Below are 18,014 nucleotides of genomic sequence, written 5' to 3'. Positions count from 1 at the left end.
TGCTCTCTGGGATCCAAACATTATATTCTGTACATGACAGTATTCCGCTGTCACTGGTTCCCAAGGAAGCCGTTTCAGTATCCCTAGGAACCATTGATGTCACAGGGATTGAGAGTATGTGGCCTGAAATTGTTCAGGGGTTGTCCTGCTCCGGTGCAAAGGACACAACATCACTGAGTCTGAGCGTTGAAATGACCTCCGGCAAACTCAATGTTCTCCTGTGATTTCGAATTGGCTTCCTTTCTCCTGGTCTCCACCATAGCTACAGGTGAGGGTATTCCCCTGTGGGGTAAGCATAGAGAAGGGTGCAGGAGAGGATAAGCGTGTCTGGAGGAAGTATGTGCCAACCAAGGTGTAGACCGTCCCGCAATGAATCTTAGTGGTAAAAAAAGGTGGAAAGAAGTGCCTGAGTACCTTATATGAGTTCTGGATACCTCCCAAACTTTTTGAGATGGAAATGAGGGGCAACTATTAGCACAGGTACTGTATGTAGGCATAGTACACACAGCCCTGCCATGCCCCCTTCACCACTTCAATACCAGGAACTTCCCCCCTTCCTGCCCAAGCCAATTTTTATCTTTCAGCGCTGTCTAAATGACAATTGCGCAGTCATGCTACGCTGAACCCAAAACAGAGTTTTTATAATTTTGTTCCCACAAATAGAGGTTTATTTTGGTGGTATTTAATCATCTCTCTGTTATTTTTTGCTAAACGAATAAAAAAAACACCAAAAATGTTCTATTTTCTGTTATAAAATGTTGTAAATAAGTAAGTTTCCCCCTTTACTGACGGGCACTAATAAGCTGCACTGACAAGGCAGCACTGATGAGGTGGTACCAATGAGATGGCACTGACAATGGGCACCAATAGGCGGCAATGGTGGGTGACACTGATATGCAGCACTGATAGGCGACACTAATGGGCACTGAAAGGCTGCACTGATGGGTACTTATGGGTGGCACTGCTGGGCACTGATAGGCATCACTGATGGCACTGGCAGGCATTTTTGTTTGCCTTTGAATGGCAGCTGCCTGGGCACTGATTGGGAGCTGCCTGGGCACAGATTGGTATATCTGGTGGTCCAGTGTGGCATCCTGGTGGTCCTGAGCATTGATTCCGAACGTGCGTGTTTGTACTTTCGACTTTTGTGTGAAGGATTTGTGTACTGACCATACGAAAATCAGACGTGGAGCCGTTGACCGCCGAAAATTTACTAGCCTGTCATCCAACATTTGCTGAAAACAATTGTCTAGAGGAGCGTACTAACGGTCAGATTTTAGGACAACAGTCTGTCAACAAACAATCCCCTTCCAACAATCGAACTGTGTGTACGAGGCTTTAGACGGAAATGTAATGGTTCATAGAATGTCAGGCAAAATGGTCGGCCCTCACGCATGTTCACTTCATCAAATCTGGCCCTCTTTGAAAAAAAGTTTGGACACCCCTGCTCTAGTGGATTCTGACGAAAGATCCAAACATGCTCCCCTCTAGTGAGCAGGACAAACAGAGAGGGGGAACCTCCGTTACGGGATGTAACTCTAACACAAATAAAGACCTGACAGATATTCTAATACTTACACCCCCCCATCCAAAAGTAACACAAAACTTCTAGGCCAGAGGTCTCCAAACTGCTGCCCTCGGGCCGAATGTGGCCCTCTGTTTGCCTTTATCTGGCCCTCAGGGCACTATTCAATAGGGTAGTTATCCACCCACTGACACCAGAGATGGGGAACCCCCGCTCAACAACTTTGATGAGCTATCAAAAAAATAAAAAAATTGCTGTCACGCGGTAGCGACCCCCCCCCAAACTACAGCTTTCATCTCTTACTGGCCACAGTCCGGCCCTCCTAAACTGTGGAGGGCAGTAAAACGGACCTTTGTTTCGAAAGTTTGAAGACCCCTGTTCTAGGCTTTAGTTGTATAATACATTAGTATACAGTGATACGTTTTAAAGGAATTTGTTGTAGAGCTGACATCTTCAAACTGAAGAACAAATAATTCTAAACATTTATAACATATAGGTAAGATAATACCTTATTACCTCCTTTTCTGCCACTTCGAGCAATGTCTTCTCTCTATTCCTCCCAACTCACCTCTCACCTGAAACTTCCTGTCTACCTGACATCACTTCCTGTCTTCCATAGAGACCACCTGTCTGGATAAAAGTGAGATCACCACCTTGTGGAGTTTAGAGGAACTGCAGCCCCAATAAACATCTTGTAGTACCAACACGGCCTTGTGCTTTGTGTGTATGTACTGTATATCCTTCTAGATGGGGTCATCTCCACTTCCACTAAGGGGGAGAGAAATAGATTACTGCCTACAGCCTTTCTTAGCCAAGGTTCCTCGAGTTTGGAACAATTTCGAACCAAACTTTGGCTGTTTGGATGTTCAGATGAATGTCAGAACTTTAGCCCACTGGGCCCCTGTTCAATAGGAGCCAAAAATCATATATAGAAGCAGTATTTCCACCACTTCTTTATATGACAGAATCCCGCTATCACTGGTTCCCAAGGAAGCCGCCAATGCAAGCACCGTTGGTGTCCACTTATGTTAGGGTGAGGATAGCAGTAATATCACTGCCCAATCGTGGCACTGGCCAATGAGGTTACCACTATCCCCACTCATTCTCTTTATAGCTTGGGGAGCTGTCATTCGGCTAATTGTAGTGTTAGGATTGGTCAATATGCACGTGCATATCAAGTTGCAGGCATCACGGCGTGTTGCAGGCATCACGATTAAAGAAGAAAATTGCATGCCATAGAAGTCAATGTGGAACAAATAATTTTTGTTTCCATTGACGTCTATTGCAAAACTCGCTTTGATATGCGAGTGCTTTGGGTTACGAGCATTCTCCTGGAATGGATTATGCTTGTAATCCAAGGTTCCACTGTGCAATACAAACACACACAGCACAAGGCCGTGTTCACATACGAGATGTATCTCTGGGCCGCAGTTTCTATGAGCTCCACAAGATGGTGATCTCACTATAACCCAGACAGGACGTCTCTATGGAAGACAGGAAGTGATGTCAGATATGAAAAGAAAGTTACGTAAGGAACAGACAGGAAGTTCCGGGGGAGAGGTGAGTCAGGAGGAAGTAGAGAGGAGACATTGCTGGAACTGGCAGCAGATGAGGTAATACGATCCTTCTTTATATTTAAAGTGGAGTTCTACCCAAAAATGGAACTTCCACTTTTTGGATTCCCCTTTCGGTGTCACATTTGGCATCTTTCAGGGGGGAGGGGGGAGCAGATACCTGTCTAATAATTGTATTTTCTCCCACTTCCTGACATAGATCACAGCGGTGATCGCGGTGACCTACGTCATGTCCGGCCCCTACACTGTCCTCCTGCGCTGTATTCTGGGAACCACACAGGTCCCAAAAGATAGCGGGGACCAGTGAGGACACGCAGCGCGACTCGCGCATCCACAGTAGGGAACCGGGAAGTGAAGCCGCAAGTCTTCATTTCCTGATCCCTCACAGAGGATGGCGGCGGGGGCAGCTGAGAGCCGAGCGATTGAAGGATTAGGATATCTTTTTATCGCTGGAACAGAGATTCTTCCTCGCGATCTGTCCTGGTCATCCTTGTGTTGATATTTAATAGACCGAAATGGAGAAAATAAGAGAAGTAAATTGTTGGGGTTTTTGTACACTTTAAGGCCAAAGTCTAACTTTACTGTCCATATTAGAGGACGCAATCTACCCCTCCACCATTGGAAAACTCAGCAACCGTCCCAGTTTCTGCAGGACTGTCCCTGGATTTGAACCCTTGTTCCAGAACCTTCAACCTTGAGTACAATGTCCATCTATGACAGTGAGAAAATATATGCCCATTTTCTGTCTTTGATCCTATGATTCGGCTAATTGTAGTGTCAGGATTAGTCAATATGCAGGTGCATATCAAGTTTTTTTTTTGGAGAGTCGGCGTGTTGAAGGCATCACGATTAAAGAAGAAAATTGCATGCCATAGAAGTCAATGTGGAACAAATTATTTTTGTTTCCATTGACGTCTATTGCGAAACTCGCTTTGATATGCGAGTGCTTTGTGTTACCTCATAGTGCACTGCCCGTAAGAGCCGCTGGTGAACTTACTGGTGTCAACTGTGGGTATGGAGTTGGGTGTATGGGATTGTATTGTGTTTTTTATTTTGTTTATTTATTTATTTTTTTGTGGTTGAACTGGATGGACTTGTGTCTTTTTTCAACCTGACTAACTATGTAACTATTACCCCCCTTAGAGCACATACAGCCAGGCACACAGCATTTCCTGCACTCTTCCACTGGTGCCAAAGAACAGTTTATGGGTTTATTTTAGTTTTTATACTGGGAACAATGACTTTGGATAGGGATAGGGAGCATGGGATACTCCGATAAGCTGTGGAACTCTCCTCACTTTTGGCTGCATTGTACAATGCAAGGAATGTCCCACAGGATCTCCATGCTGATGGTGACCTCCAGATTTAAAAGCTACACAAAGTCACTACTTCCTCAGCACTGGGGTCACTTGCTCACATACAGAAGCCACAGGATCATCAGTTGTCTCCTGCCGATATCCACCAGGCTTTTTCTAGTGAGGGAGATGTAGACTCGTACCACCATAAGACAGCTGGACTTTTTCCCACTAGCTCCCTCCAGTGAGCTTCTCCAGACCCATCTTGGTCCTTAGATTTGAACTTGTGAGTTGGCCCTCCAGCTAAGCCTAGCTGGGACCTCAGTTTCTTCCTAAAAGCTGCTTCTAAAGTCCAGCTCCAGGGGCTGAGCTTCTGCACAGGAGTCTCCTCCTGCAGGACTGGACCCAGGAACACTGCCCCTTGTTACTCAGGCCTCAGACTGCTTATGGGCTCTCTCACCACCTACTGGGCACACCTCCAAGAGATTCCGAAAACTGACGTTGAGATGTTTTTCCGACCACAGATGCCAGAATTTTTTCATTCTGACTCTGATATTTTGAGACACCACTAGAAATGGTTTGATCACAAGCCCCAAATGTTTCCAATCATAGCTCCAATCATAGCTCCCCCTCCACTTGGGATCAGCACACCCTATGATGCACACTGATCCTCCGATGACCCCACAGCCACGTAGAGCAAACACTGAGCAGTGCAGACTAAATGTGTTTCCAAATCCATGAAACAGTACAGAGCCAGGGAGTACTGAGTGTAACATCAACCCTCGTAATAAACCCCCCACATATCCTCATCCCAATGTTCTACAACCATACAGTCCAAATAATTCTTCAATATCTGTATGCAGAGGAACCCACATGGATCACATGACTACATCAATGAGGATGGAGGAGGACCAGAGTCACATGACTGAGAGGATACTAAACTTCACCCTGGAGATCATCTACCTGCTGACCGGAGAGGTGAGGAGGATTCTGGGAGGTCACATGACATCACTTGTATCTCTATTAATAAAACACACACCTGACCGGAGAGGTGAGGAGGATTCTGGGAGACCACATGACGTCACTCTTATTTCTATTAACCACTTAAGCCCCAGACCATTTCGCTGCCCAACGACATTCACATTTATACAGCGATCAGTGCTATAAAAATGCATTGATTACTGTGTTAATGTGACTGGCAGTGAATGGGGTTAACCAGTAGGGGGCACTGAAAGGGTTTAGTGTGTCCTAGGGAGTGATTCTAACTGTTAGGGGGCGTGGCTTACTGTGACACGTCGCTGATCGCTGCTCCCGATGTGAGGGAACAGACGATCAGTGCTGTGTCACTAGGCAGAATAGGGAGATGTCTTGTTTACAAAGACATCCCCCCAGTTCTGCCGTTCCGTGACCCGATCCGGGGACACCTGTGTCATTCTGCCAACATATATCTACGTGAGGCGGTCGGGAAGCGGTTAATAAAACAGACCTGACCGGAGAGGTGAACATGACATCACTCTTATCTCTATTAAAAAAACACAGACCTGACCGGAGAGGTGAGGAGGATTCTGGGAGGTCACATGACATCACTCTTATCTCTATTAATAAAACACAGACCTGACCGGAGAGGTGAGGAGGATTCTGGGAGGTCACATGACATCACTCTAATCTCTATTAATAAAACACAGACCTGACCGGAGAGGTGAGGAGGATTCTGGGAGATCACATGACATCACTCTTATCTCTATTAATAAAACACAGACCTGACCGGAGAGGTGAGGAGGATTCTGGGATTCTAACATGATATTTCTATTGGTTCTCCAATACAGAGATTTCCTCTTGTGAAGTCAGGTGATCATATGACCATCACAGTGCCTCCATGTGACTCCCTAAAACCTGAGAGACACAACATGGAGAAGATTCTAGAAGTCACCAAGAAGATGATGGAGCTGCTGACAGGAGAGGTGAGGAGGATTCTGGGAATTCTGGGACATTATCCAGTAACAGACAAGGAGTGTTGTCTGGATGGTGACTGTATCATTGTGTGTGTCAGGTTCCTATAAGGTGTCAGGATGTCACTGTCTATTTCTCCATGGAGGAGTGGGAGTATTTAGAAGGACACAAGGATCTCTACAAGGACGTCATGATGGACAATCAGCCGCCCCTCACATCACCGGGTAAGAGGAGACTTTATTGTAAAGGAGAGAGCAGTACGGAGGCTCCACCTAGATCCCCCATCATCTGATAAACACATAGAAACAATGTATTCAGTCAGTGTGTGTGTTTCCTACAGATGGATCCAGTAATGGGAACCCACCAGAGAGATGTCCTCGTCCTCTGTATTCCCGGGATTCCACACAGGAAGGTCTCACCATCCCCCACCATCATCAGGTAGATGAGGAACAATCATTGATAGTATCATTAGGATCTGTACATTATCTGCATTGTTACCATTGATGTCATTTTTATTATATATTCAGAGTGGAGACCTGAGTGAGTCTAACAATGTTAAAGAAGAGATAAAAGAGGAGTATAATGCGTATAACATGATGAAGGAGCTCTCTGACGGACAACAGGATGGATGGATGGTGGAACTACCTAATTACAGTAACCCACCAGAGAGATGCCCCCGTCTTCTGTATTCCTGGGATTCCACACAGGAAGGTCATACCATCCCCCACCATCATCAGGTAGGTGGAGTTGAGGGTCGGGAACATAAAGTGAACACTCTGACATGTGGAGATGATGTGTGGACTCTACAAGATGATATTTTCTATGTGATCTCACATCATAAATACTTCTATGTTACTCTCCTCCGCTATGTGCCTTTCAAGTTCTATCTTAGTCGCCCTGATTGCACCCTTACATTTCTTGTTGCATTCTTTGTAAAGTTGGAATGCTGGTGATGACCCCTTGTATTTTTTTGAAGGCCTTCTCCTTCTCGTTTATATGCATTCCAGATGTTATTTTCTGCCATTCTGTTGGTTTAGGGTGAAGATCTGATGAACATGAAAGTTGAGTGTGACGTAGAAGAGACGTATGTGTGGGATGATCAGCAATATATGGAGGAGGCTGGAATGACGAGGACATTCATAGAGGAGGACACTCCTACAGAGATCAGCACAGGTGACCCATAATATATTCTTCTATTATCTCTGCTCTGTTACTGCACAGTGGTTGGCTTAGACTTTTGTGCATGCCCCTCCCAGTCCCCATTGGTTCCTGCTCTTCTGACAAGGCTGTGTAAATGTAGAAGTGATCTGGGAGGAGGACCAAAGTTTCTTTGATGGGGGGAAGAGTCCCAGCTGGTTGGGACCTCCACAGAGAACATCTCCTCACTCATATCTACCTGATCCAGATGGAATCTTGATGGAAGTGAACTAACCCTCTCATATCTATTGATGATGTTTTTCTATTTTTCCAGGACACGCCATGGAGAAACCCTCAAAAGATCGTCTCACTTTATCTCCAGGTTGTAAAATGGAAGATGAGGACATCACAGGAGATTGTGGAGGAGAAAAGACAATGAGCTCCACTATGGATGGAGGACTTCACAGTGTGGATAGACCATGGAATCCCTCTGACTCTGAGCAACCTCGTACTGTGGGGGATGGTGCCGGAATTCAGGAGAAGAAGAAATTTTCCTGCACCGAGTGTGGGGAATCTTTTCAATGGCAATATCATCTTAACGTACATCAGAGATTGCACACGGGGGAGAAGCTTCATTCCTGTCCTGAGTGCGGGAAATATTTTCTTTATAAGTCAGACTTGCTCACACATCAGAAATCCCACCCGGGCGCAAAGCCGTTTTCCTGTCCTGAGTGCGGGAAATGTTTTTCGCTGAAGTCTGAACTTGATGAACATCAGACGTCGCACACAGGGGGGAAGCAATATTCCTGTCCTAAGTGCAAGAAAAGTTTCTTACATAAATCGAATCTCTCTGTGCATCAGAGGTCTCATACAACGGAAAAGCCGTACTCCTGCTCAGAGTGTGGGAAACGTTTTGCATTAAAATCAGATCTTGACAACCATCAAATGTCTCACACAGGGGATAGGTTATATTCCTGCCCTGAGTGCGGGAAAAACTTTACGTGTACATCTCATCTGGCTAATCATCAGAGGTCTCATACAGGGGAGAAGCCGTATTTCTGCCCTGAGTGCGGGAAACGTTTTTCACGCAAGTGTCATCTCTCCGAACATCTGGGGTCTCACATGGGGGAAAAGCCACATTCCTGCTCTGAGTGCGGGAAAAGTTTTGTGAAAAAATCTTACCTCTCTTTGCATCAGAGGTTGCACACCGGGGAGAAGCCGTATTCCTGTCCGGAGTGCGGGAAATGTTTTGCGCGTAATTCCCAACTCACTGTGCATCTGAGGTCTCACACTGAGGAGAAGCCATATTCCTGCTCGGAGTGCGGGAAGTGTTATAAACACAAACAACAACTTGTGAAACATGAAAGCTCTCACGCAGGGGAGAAGTCACATTCCTTACCCAAGTGAGCATTTAAAAAAAAAAAAAAAAAAAATCTAGTCTCTGTACATACGTGTGAGAAGTCGTACAGTGTGGGAATTGTTGGCAACGAAAATCTATTTATCGATCAAAGATACCAGATAAGAGCGACGCGTTTCGGAGGAAATTCCTCCTTCTTCCTCAGGGCTGGAATAGTGATGTAATGAGAACAGCAAATAGACTTACGATATGGGTTGTTGGTTCTTTTTAGCATGCCGTCAGTCTGCAATTGCAAAAAGATCGGACAGCATTCAAGAAGCCCCATCAGAAGGAAGAATGAGGCATTTCTCCAGAAACGCGTTGCCTTTATCTATTGTTTTATTTGAATAATAAACAAATAACAATAAACAAGTAGACTAATGAGTGAGACAAACCTTTGTGACCATGAAAACCCAATCCCGTTTCTCCTAAGCCAAGTTATAACCCATGCGATCAGCTCCTTAGAAAGGTCACCACTGCCGAACGAAGGTATAGAAGAGCCTTATTAACCGCTTCAGCCTTATTAACCGCTGCTCTCCCCCTCCATGCCGCTGCTGTCCTCCTCCTTTCTGCTCTCCCCCTCCATGCCGCTGCTATCCTCCTCCGTTCTGCTCTCCCCCTCCATGCTACGTGTCCCCCCTCCGTGCCTCTGCTGTCCTCCTCCGTTCTGCTCTCCCCCTCCATGCTCCGTGTTCCCCCTCTGTGCCGCTGCTGTCCTCCTCCGTTCTGCTCTCCCCCTCCATGCTCCGTGTTCCCCCTCTGTGCCGCTGCTGTCCTCCTCCGTTCTGCTCTCCCCCTCCATGCTCCGTGTTCCCCCTCTGTGCCGCTGCTGTCCTCCTCTGTTCTGCTCTCCCCCTCTATGCTCTGTGTCCCCCCTCTGTGCCGCTGTTGTTCTCCTCCGTTCTGCTCTCCCCCTCTGTGCTCCGTGTCACCCTCCATATTCTCCTCCGCCCCCTCAGTCAGGATGGAGAGCGGCGATAGGAGCCGCTAAACCCGGCTCCTACCTTTTCCGAATGAACAGAGTCAGTGATCACTGACTCTGTTCATTCATATAACTGAAACATCCTAACCTGTGTTTACAATGCTTCAGTTTATGAATGGAGAGGAGCCTCTGTCTCCTGTCCATTCATTTTCAGTGAAGCTGAGAAAGGGACTGGGGAATCCGTGTCCTCAGTCCCTTTCTGTGTCTCAAAGGGGAGATGTCAGAGGTCTGTTAAGACCCCTGATATCTCACCAAAGACCCCAAAGCTAAGAAAAAAAAATATTGCAACTAATAATAAAAATAATTAATTGTGAAAAATACAAATTAAAATAAAAAACACACTGACACCATCCACTCCCCCCCCCCCCCCCAAGAAAGCATTGTAAAAAAAAAAAATTGTAAAAAATTAAAATTGTAAAATAAAGAAAAATACTGACACATGACATAAAAAAAAAGTATCGGTATCGGCGAGTACTTGAAAAAAAAGTATCGGTACTTGTACTCGGCCTTTAAAAAGTAGTATTGGGAAAACCCTAGTTCTAACTAATATTTTATTTTTTTTATGTATTTTTTATTTATTTTTGTTATTCTCTAGCATTGCATTAACACTATTATTTTAATTGTTAATACCTTTATTGTTTTAGAAATATGTTAGTGTTGATAAACTATGGACAAATATATATATTTTTTTGCACTCTTTTGCTGCGTACACACGATCGGAAATTCCGACAAAACAAAACGTGGATTTTTTCTGACGGAATGTCGGCTCAAACTTGTGTTGCATACACACGGTCACACAAATCTTGTCGGAAATTCGGACCGTCAAGAAAACGGTGACGTATAACACGTACGACGAGCCGAGATCAATGAATTTCAATAGGCAGTTTGGCTCTTCTGCTTGATTCTGAGCATGTGTGTTTTTCGGAATTGCATGCAGACGATCGGAATTTCCGACAGCAAAAGCCCGATGGAGCATACACACGGTCGGAATTTCCGACCAAAAGCTCACATCGGACTTTTCTTGTCAGAATTTCCGATCGTGTGTAGACGGCATTAGTCTACAATACTATCACACGTTTCTATTTTGACCAGTATGTTTTTTTTTTGTTCGCCTGTACATTGTATAGACCAGGTGTGCCGCCCCAATGGGGCATAGAATTTATATAGGTTGTTTCCCAGAACCATTTACTATGGACGTTTATATTTAGTTCACATGCTGCCATCTAGTGACCTTTTGTGGTAATGCACTTGCTTTTTCTATGTCTTTTCCCTGATGTTATGACACACTTCCTTTGTATGTAATGCTCCACCCCTTTATCCTGTGATTGTACTTCCTGTGTAATGGAGGCAGCTAATAGGCCACATGTAGCAGGACACATGTATTCTGCAAAGTAAGCTACAGACAATATCATCTTTTGACCGCATAATACCACAATCTATTCATCTGTTGTATCCTGTCATCTGCTGTAATCTGATGTTCAGAATAAAAGCACCTCTGTAGATGGCAATGGTATTGGTGAGCTCAAGCTATCTGATGAGGATTGTCCTCAGTGATTATATCTTATACAGGCCGGGCATAGAGGTCTCACAAGGGATAATCGCTTCACAACAATCGGAGTCGGAATGCCAGGGGTCTCCAAACTTTCTAATCAAAGGGCTAGTTTACTGTCCTTCAGACTTTAGGGGGGCCAGACTGTGGCCACTGTGTGTAGAAAAGGTCCCGACGTCAGTGAGAAAATTGTGAAAAGTGAGCCCAATTGTTGGTATTATTAGGAGGAATCCTGACAGATTTATTGGACAATCTCTTGCCTTGTCTCATGTTTCTGGTGAACTTTGAACTCTTTGCTCCTCCCATGGACTTCCTGATTTAAGCCATGTCTCTGCACTTCTTTTTTACCAGATTATTGTGCTCTCTCCAGCTGATATCTTGCCCATCTGCGTACCTGCAGCTGTCCTTATCTTCACCATTCGTTACTGACCTTTGGCTTGTATCTCAACTATACTCGGGTTCTGCAGGCGCGGTCACGGAGCTGCAGGCCCGGTCACGTGCGCGCGCCCGCGACCCACGGCTGGGCTTTTAAAGGCAATGTACCTGTACGTGCCCAGCCGTGACATTCTGCCGACGTATATAGTCGGTAGAGGGTCCTTAAGAGGTTAAGGATTCTGAACGAAAAGAGTGTCCCCTCAACAACGTATTGAAGGCCTTAGTTAGGATAGGACAGTGATGGCGAACCTTGGCACCCCAGATGTTTTGGAACTACATTTCCCATGACGCTCAACTACACTTCATGAGCATCATGGGGAATGTAGTTCCAAAACATCTGGGGTGCCAAGGTTCGCCATCATTGGGATAGGAGATAATATATCAGAAGCTTTCTTGAAGTAGGAAGCAGAAAATCCATCTTGGCCGGGACGTTTTATTATGTTTTAAAGCCTTAATAGCCGCGATGACTTCTGTTGCAGAGATTTTTTTTTTTTTTTTTAAAGCCTATGGAGTGTGAAACACACCCAAAAACTCCACCCGGTGCCAAAACAAAACGTGCACACACATAAAGAGTGGCACAAAACGTGCAACGGGTGTTACACTGTCCTCCACTAGGAAGGACCTTACCCTGATGCCCCGGGGCATTAAGCTCCTGACAGGGACTGAGGTACTCACTAGGTCCATCTGGTCGAGACCAGACGGCCCCCTTTCCCTGGAGGGTCTGCCGAAACTGACCCACCCAAGTACTCGGTGGGGCTCCCCCAAAAGGGAGACCCCACAAGAGAGGGCGAACTAAGCCAGAAGGCCATATCCCCCCACTCCCAAGACGTTCAAGGTAGGCCCGAGGACCCACACCCTACTGATCACACAGTGACAAACGTGTAACAACCAACAAAAAAGTCACAACACAGGGGGGGTAAATAAATGGAAAGTAAGCAGAAGGAAGGTGGGAGAAGTGAAAAGTGGGCATTGTGCATTACTGTGTGGAGTTACAGACAGAAGAACAGGAAGTGAGGATTTGTCAGAAGAAATAAGGACATTAAAAAAGCAACATGGAAGGAGGAGGTAAGTGAAGGAGGACTGCACTAAGGTAAAGGAAGCTATTTAGGGGAAAAAATTGCACCTTTAAAACCCCTTTAAGGTTCGAGCTAATAGGGTATCTGGTTTGTTTGCTTTGAGGTAATAACTGTGTTGTGATTTACGTATTAATTTTTCTGCAGAGTCAGTGAGAAACAGGTCGAATTCTAAGCAGGCTGTATCAAGCTTTTTCGGTGAAGGAGCTTACGCACGCGTTTGAGAAATGATGCTTGCCGGATGAGCAAATACAGGCTTATGGGCTTCCCAAAGAGTGAGAGGGGAAATATCTGCATGAGATAGTCATTGAGAGCATGTTTAATATCTAGACAATGGGACGGGTGAGTTAGAATGGAATCAGTACTATCCCAAGACGAATCCTGGGATCTCGGGATTTTTTATTTTTTGAAAGCCCATGGCGTGTAAAACACACTCAAAAACTTTGGTGCCAAAAAAAAGTTCACACACATGAAGAGGTGACACAAAAACATGCAACAAGTGTAAACAAGCCCTCTAAAATTTGAGGGTCTTGCCCTGAACCCCCCGGGGTGTTAGGCTCCAGACGGGGACAAGGGTACTTTACCCTTGGTCCATCTGGCCGAAACCAGACGGACCCCTTTCTCTGGAGGGTCTGCCGAAACAGATCCACCCAAGTCCCCCAAAGGAAGACCCCATCAGAGAGGGCGAACTAAGCCAGAAGGCCATGTCCACCCACTCCCAAGACTTTCAGGGCAGGCCTGAGGATCTACACCATACCAGTCACGCGTGTACAAACACAAAAAGTGATAAATAAAAGGAAAGTGGGGGAGAAGGAAGTGGAGAGGAGAGTGAAAGGTGGCCATTAATACAATGGCCAGGAATAAAAAATTCCTCCAGGCCCGGCCCAGGAGGCAGGTGAAAAAAAAGGTGTAATATGGTGCAGTGACCGTGGTTCACCCCCCCCCCCCCCGCTCAACAGCTACGATCGGCGCCCCCCCTCAACAACTTTGATCAATCGGCGACCCCCCCCCCCCCCCGCTCAACAACTCTGATCGGCGCCCCCCCCCAACCGCGCAACAACTTTGGTCAGCTCCGATCGGTGGCCCCCCCGCTCAACAACTCGGACGGATCGGTGGCAGCCCCCACACCCAACAACTTAGATCAGCTTCGATCTCGGCGGCACCCCCAGCCCCCCCCCCCCCACGCAACAACTTCGACCCCCCCCCACTTCTCGGCTCCAGAGGGCCCCTCAATCAGCACTCAAGCCCAGGGGGCCCCCCACCACCCTAAGTCCTGCCCTGCCCACAACCACCAGGCTAAGGTTGTGAAGAAGAGGCCTCCCTATCATTAAACCCATCACATAGACTAGGCAGTAATATATTTCTCTCCCCCTTGGTGGGAGTGGAGATGACCCATCTATAAGGATATACAATACATACACACACAGCACAAGGCCGAGTTCACACTACGAGACGTTTCTCGGGGCTGCAGTTCCTCCGAGTTCCACTAAATGGTGATCTCACTACTGCCCAGACAGGAAGTCTCTATGGAAGATAGGAAGTGATGTCAGGTATAAATAGGAAGTTCCGGGTTAGAGGTGAGTCGGGAGTAAGAAGAGAGGAGACTTCACTGGAACTGGCAGCAGAGGAGGTAATAAGATATTGTTTTATATTTATACTAAGCAACCTCCATTACATCATTTTCTATCACAGCAAATACGACTACACACACATACAGTATTTATATATATATTAACCTCTTCAGTGTCAGGACACCATTCATCATGATTGATGTTGCGGATGGATCTACAGTGCTGGATGACATGATTGACGATGGGGATTTGAATAATGAGAATTTTCTTTTTTTCTTTTGTAGCACCCTCTACCATTGGTAGGTGCTAGAGTGTGGATTTTTGTGAGGTAAACTGCCAACGCAGGTAAATTTAGGCAGGCCTATGCTTCAGGCTTGTTTTGATCTAGGGGGGTAGGGAGTGGTTAGTGTACCAGTGGGTGTGACCACCTGTGCTTTAGTTCTGGGGCGCCTCCCCTGCTTCCAGGGAGAATGTTCTGGAAGAGGGGCAGGGCACAGGACTGGAATGACAGGGGTCTTATGTGAGGAGCCCTGACCAATCTCCAACTGGAAATGGCAGGGGGCAGGCCTCACATATAAGCTCAGATCCAGCCCACTGGAAGGGAGTTGTTGGTCGGGAGTAAGGATGAGCTCCGACATGTTCGCATAGAACACGTGCAGAGCCCGCTAGGAAGTCGGCACCCGCGCTGCGCTAATCACAGCCAGGCAGACATTGTCCGATGCTCGGCTTTCAACTGCGCTGAAAATGAAAGGAGAGAAGACAGTGTCTTCTCTTCATTCATAAACTGAAACATTGTAATCACAGTTTACGATGTTTCAGTTCTGTGAATGGACAGAGTCATCCAGAAAGTTGGTCCGTTCGCAGACCCAACTTTTTGTCCGATGAAAGCCAAAAAAGTTGGTCCGATGGAACGTACACACGGTCGGAACAAATACGAAAAGTGCCGGATTTTGAAGTTGGTTGGGCAAAAGTCCGACCGTGTGTACGGGGCTTAAATGTGTCTCTACAGTCACACAACCGTTTTCTCTGACAAGATAAACTCAGACGGATTTTTCCGACAGAATTCCGCTCAAGCTGTCTTGCGTACACACGGACACACCAAATTCCGACCGTACAAAACGCGGTGACGTACAAGTTCAATGCTTCCGAGCATGCGTCAAATTGTTTCAGAGAAAGCGTGTTTTTTTCTCCGTCGGAGTTTCATACAGACGAACGGAATGTTCTCTTTTTAAATCCGTCGGAATTTCCGAAGGAAAAAGTCAGATGGGGCATACACACGTTCGGAATATCCGAAGAAAAAATTCCATCATACTTTTTCTATCGGAAATTCCAAATGTATGTACTGAGCATAACATCTTCCCTCACATTAACCAACATTCTCTGCTATCCATCTACAGTTCACATGACCACATCAATGAGGATGGAGGAGGACCAGCGTCACATGACTGAGAAGATACTAAACTTCACCCTGGAGATCATCTATCTGCTGACCGGAGAGGTGAGGAGGATTCTGGGAGGTGACATGACATCACTCTTATCTCTATTAATAAAACACAGACCTGACCGGAGAGGTGAGGAGGATTCTGGGAGGTCACATGACATCACTCTTATCTCTATTAATAAAACACAGACCTGACCGGAGAGGTGAGGAGGATTCTGGGAGGTCACATGACATCACTCTTATCTCTATTAATAAAACACAGACCTGACCGGAGAGGTGAGGAGGATTCTGGGAGGTCACATGACATCACTCTTATCTCTATTAATAATACACAGACCTGACCGGAGAGGTGAGGAGGATTCTGGGATTCTAACATGATATTCCTATTGGTTCTCCAATACAGAGATTTCCTCTTGTGAAGTCAGGTGATCATATGACCATCACAGTGCCTCCATGTGACTCCCTAAAACCTGAGAGACACAACATGGAGAAGATTCTAGAAGTCACCAAGAAGATGATGGAGCTGCTGACAGGAGAGGTGAGGAGGATTCTGGGAATTCTGGGACATTATCCAGTAACAGACAAGGGATGTGTCTGGATGGTGACTGTATCATTGTGTGTGTCAGGTTCCTATAAGGTGTCAGGATGTCACTGTCTATTTCTCCATGGAGGAGTGGGAGTATTTAGAAGGACACAAGGATCTCTACAAGGACGTCATGATGGACAATCAGCCGCCCCTCACATCACCGGGTAAGAGGAGACTTTATTGTAAAGGAGAGAGCAGTACGGAGGCTCCACCTAGATCCCCCATCATCTGATAAACACATAGAAACAATGTATTCAGTCAGTGTGTGTGTTTCCTACAGATGGATCCAGTAATGGGAACCCACCAGAGAGATGTCCCCGTCCTCTGTATTCCCTGCTAACAGTGGGGCCCAAACTGTAGGGTGGTGCACATTATTGTAAAGGAGAGAGCAGTACGGAGGCTCCACCTAGATCCCCCATCATCTGATAAACACATAGAAACAATTTATTCAGTCAGTGTGTGTGTGTTTCCTACAGATGGATCCAGTAATGGGAACCCACCAGAGAGATGTCCCCGTCCTCTGTATTCCCGGGATTCCACACAGGATGGTCACAACTACATTAAACTGTATCAGGTAGGTGATCAACACTTATTGGCTGTTACGATTTATACACACACATGTTTCTTATAATAAATGTTTTGTTGTATATTTAGAGCGGAAACCTCGGGGATTATAATATTGTAGTTAAAGAAGAGTATAAAGAGGAGGATGAGGATTCCCGGGATTCCACACAGGAAGGTCACACCATCCCTCACCATCATCGGGTAGATGAGGAACAATCACTGATAGTTATGATTTATACACAGCATGTGTGTTACAATAAATGTTTTATTTTATATTTAATTATATTTAGAAAGGAAATCTCAGGGATTTTAATATAATTATCAAAGAAGAATTTAAAGAGGAGGACGATGAGTATGGGGTGATGGAGTTTTCAGAAGAACACACAGATCTCTATAAGGATGTTATGAAGGAGCCAACTGAGAGATGTCCCCGTCCTCGGGATTCCACACAGGAAGGTCACACTATCCCCCACCATCATCAGGTAGGTGGAGTTGAGGGTCGGGAACATAAAGTGATTGAACACTCTGACATGTGGAGACGATGTGTGGACTCTACAAGATGATATTTTCTATGTGATCTCACATCATAAATACTTCTATGTTACATTGTAGGCCAGGTTAAAAAAAGATACAAGTCCATCAAGTCCAACCTCTGTGTGTGATTGTATGTCAGTATTACATTGTAGATCCCTGTATGTTGTGGTCGTTCAGGTGCTTATCTAATATTTTATTTTAATTATCAATGCTCCCCGCTGAGACCACCGCCTGTGGAAGGGAATTCCACATCCTTACAGTACAGTAAAGAACCCTCTACGCAGTTTAAAGTTAAACCGCTTTTCTTCTAATTTTAATGAGTGGCCACATGTTTTAATAAATTCCCTCTATTCTTCCTCCCCTCCCTTTGCGGAATAGTTTTATCCCTATTGTGGGGTCACC

Source organism: Rana temporaria, chromosome 8, assembly GCF_905171775.1.
Source record: "Rana temporaria chromosome 8, aRanTem1.1, whole genome shotgun sequence".
Taxonomy (NCBI): Eukaryota; Metazoa; Chordata; class Amphibia; order Anura; family Ranidae; genus Rana; species Rana temporaria.
The sequence above is the reverse complement of the archived record's forward strand: the minus strand, read 5'-3'. Positions refer to the sequence as shown.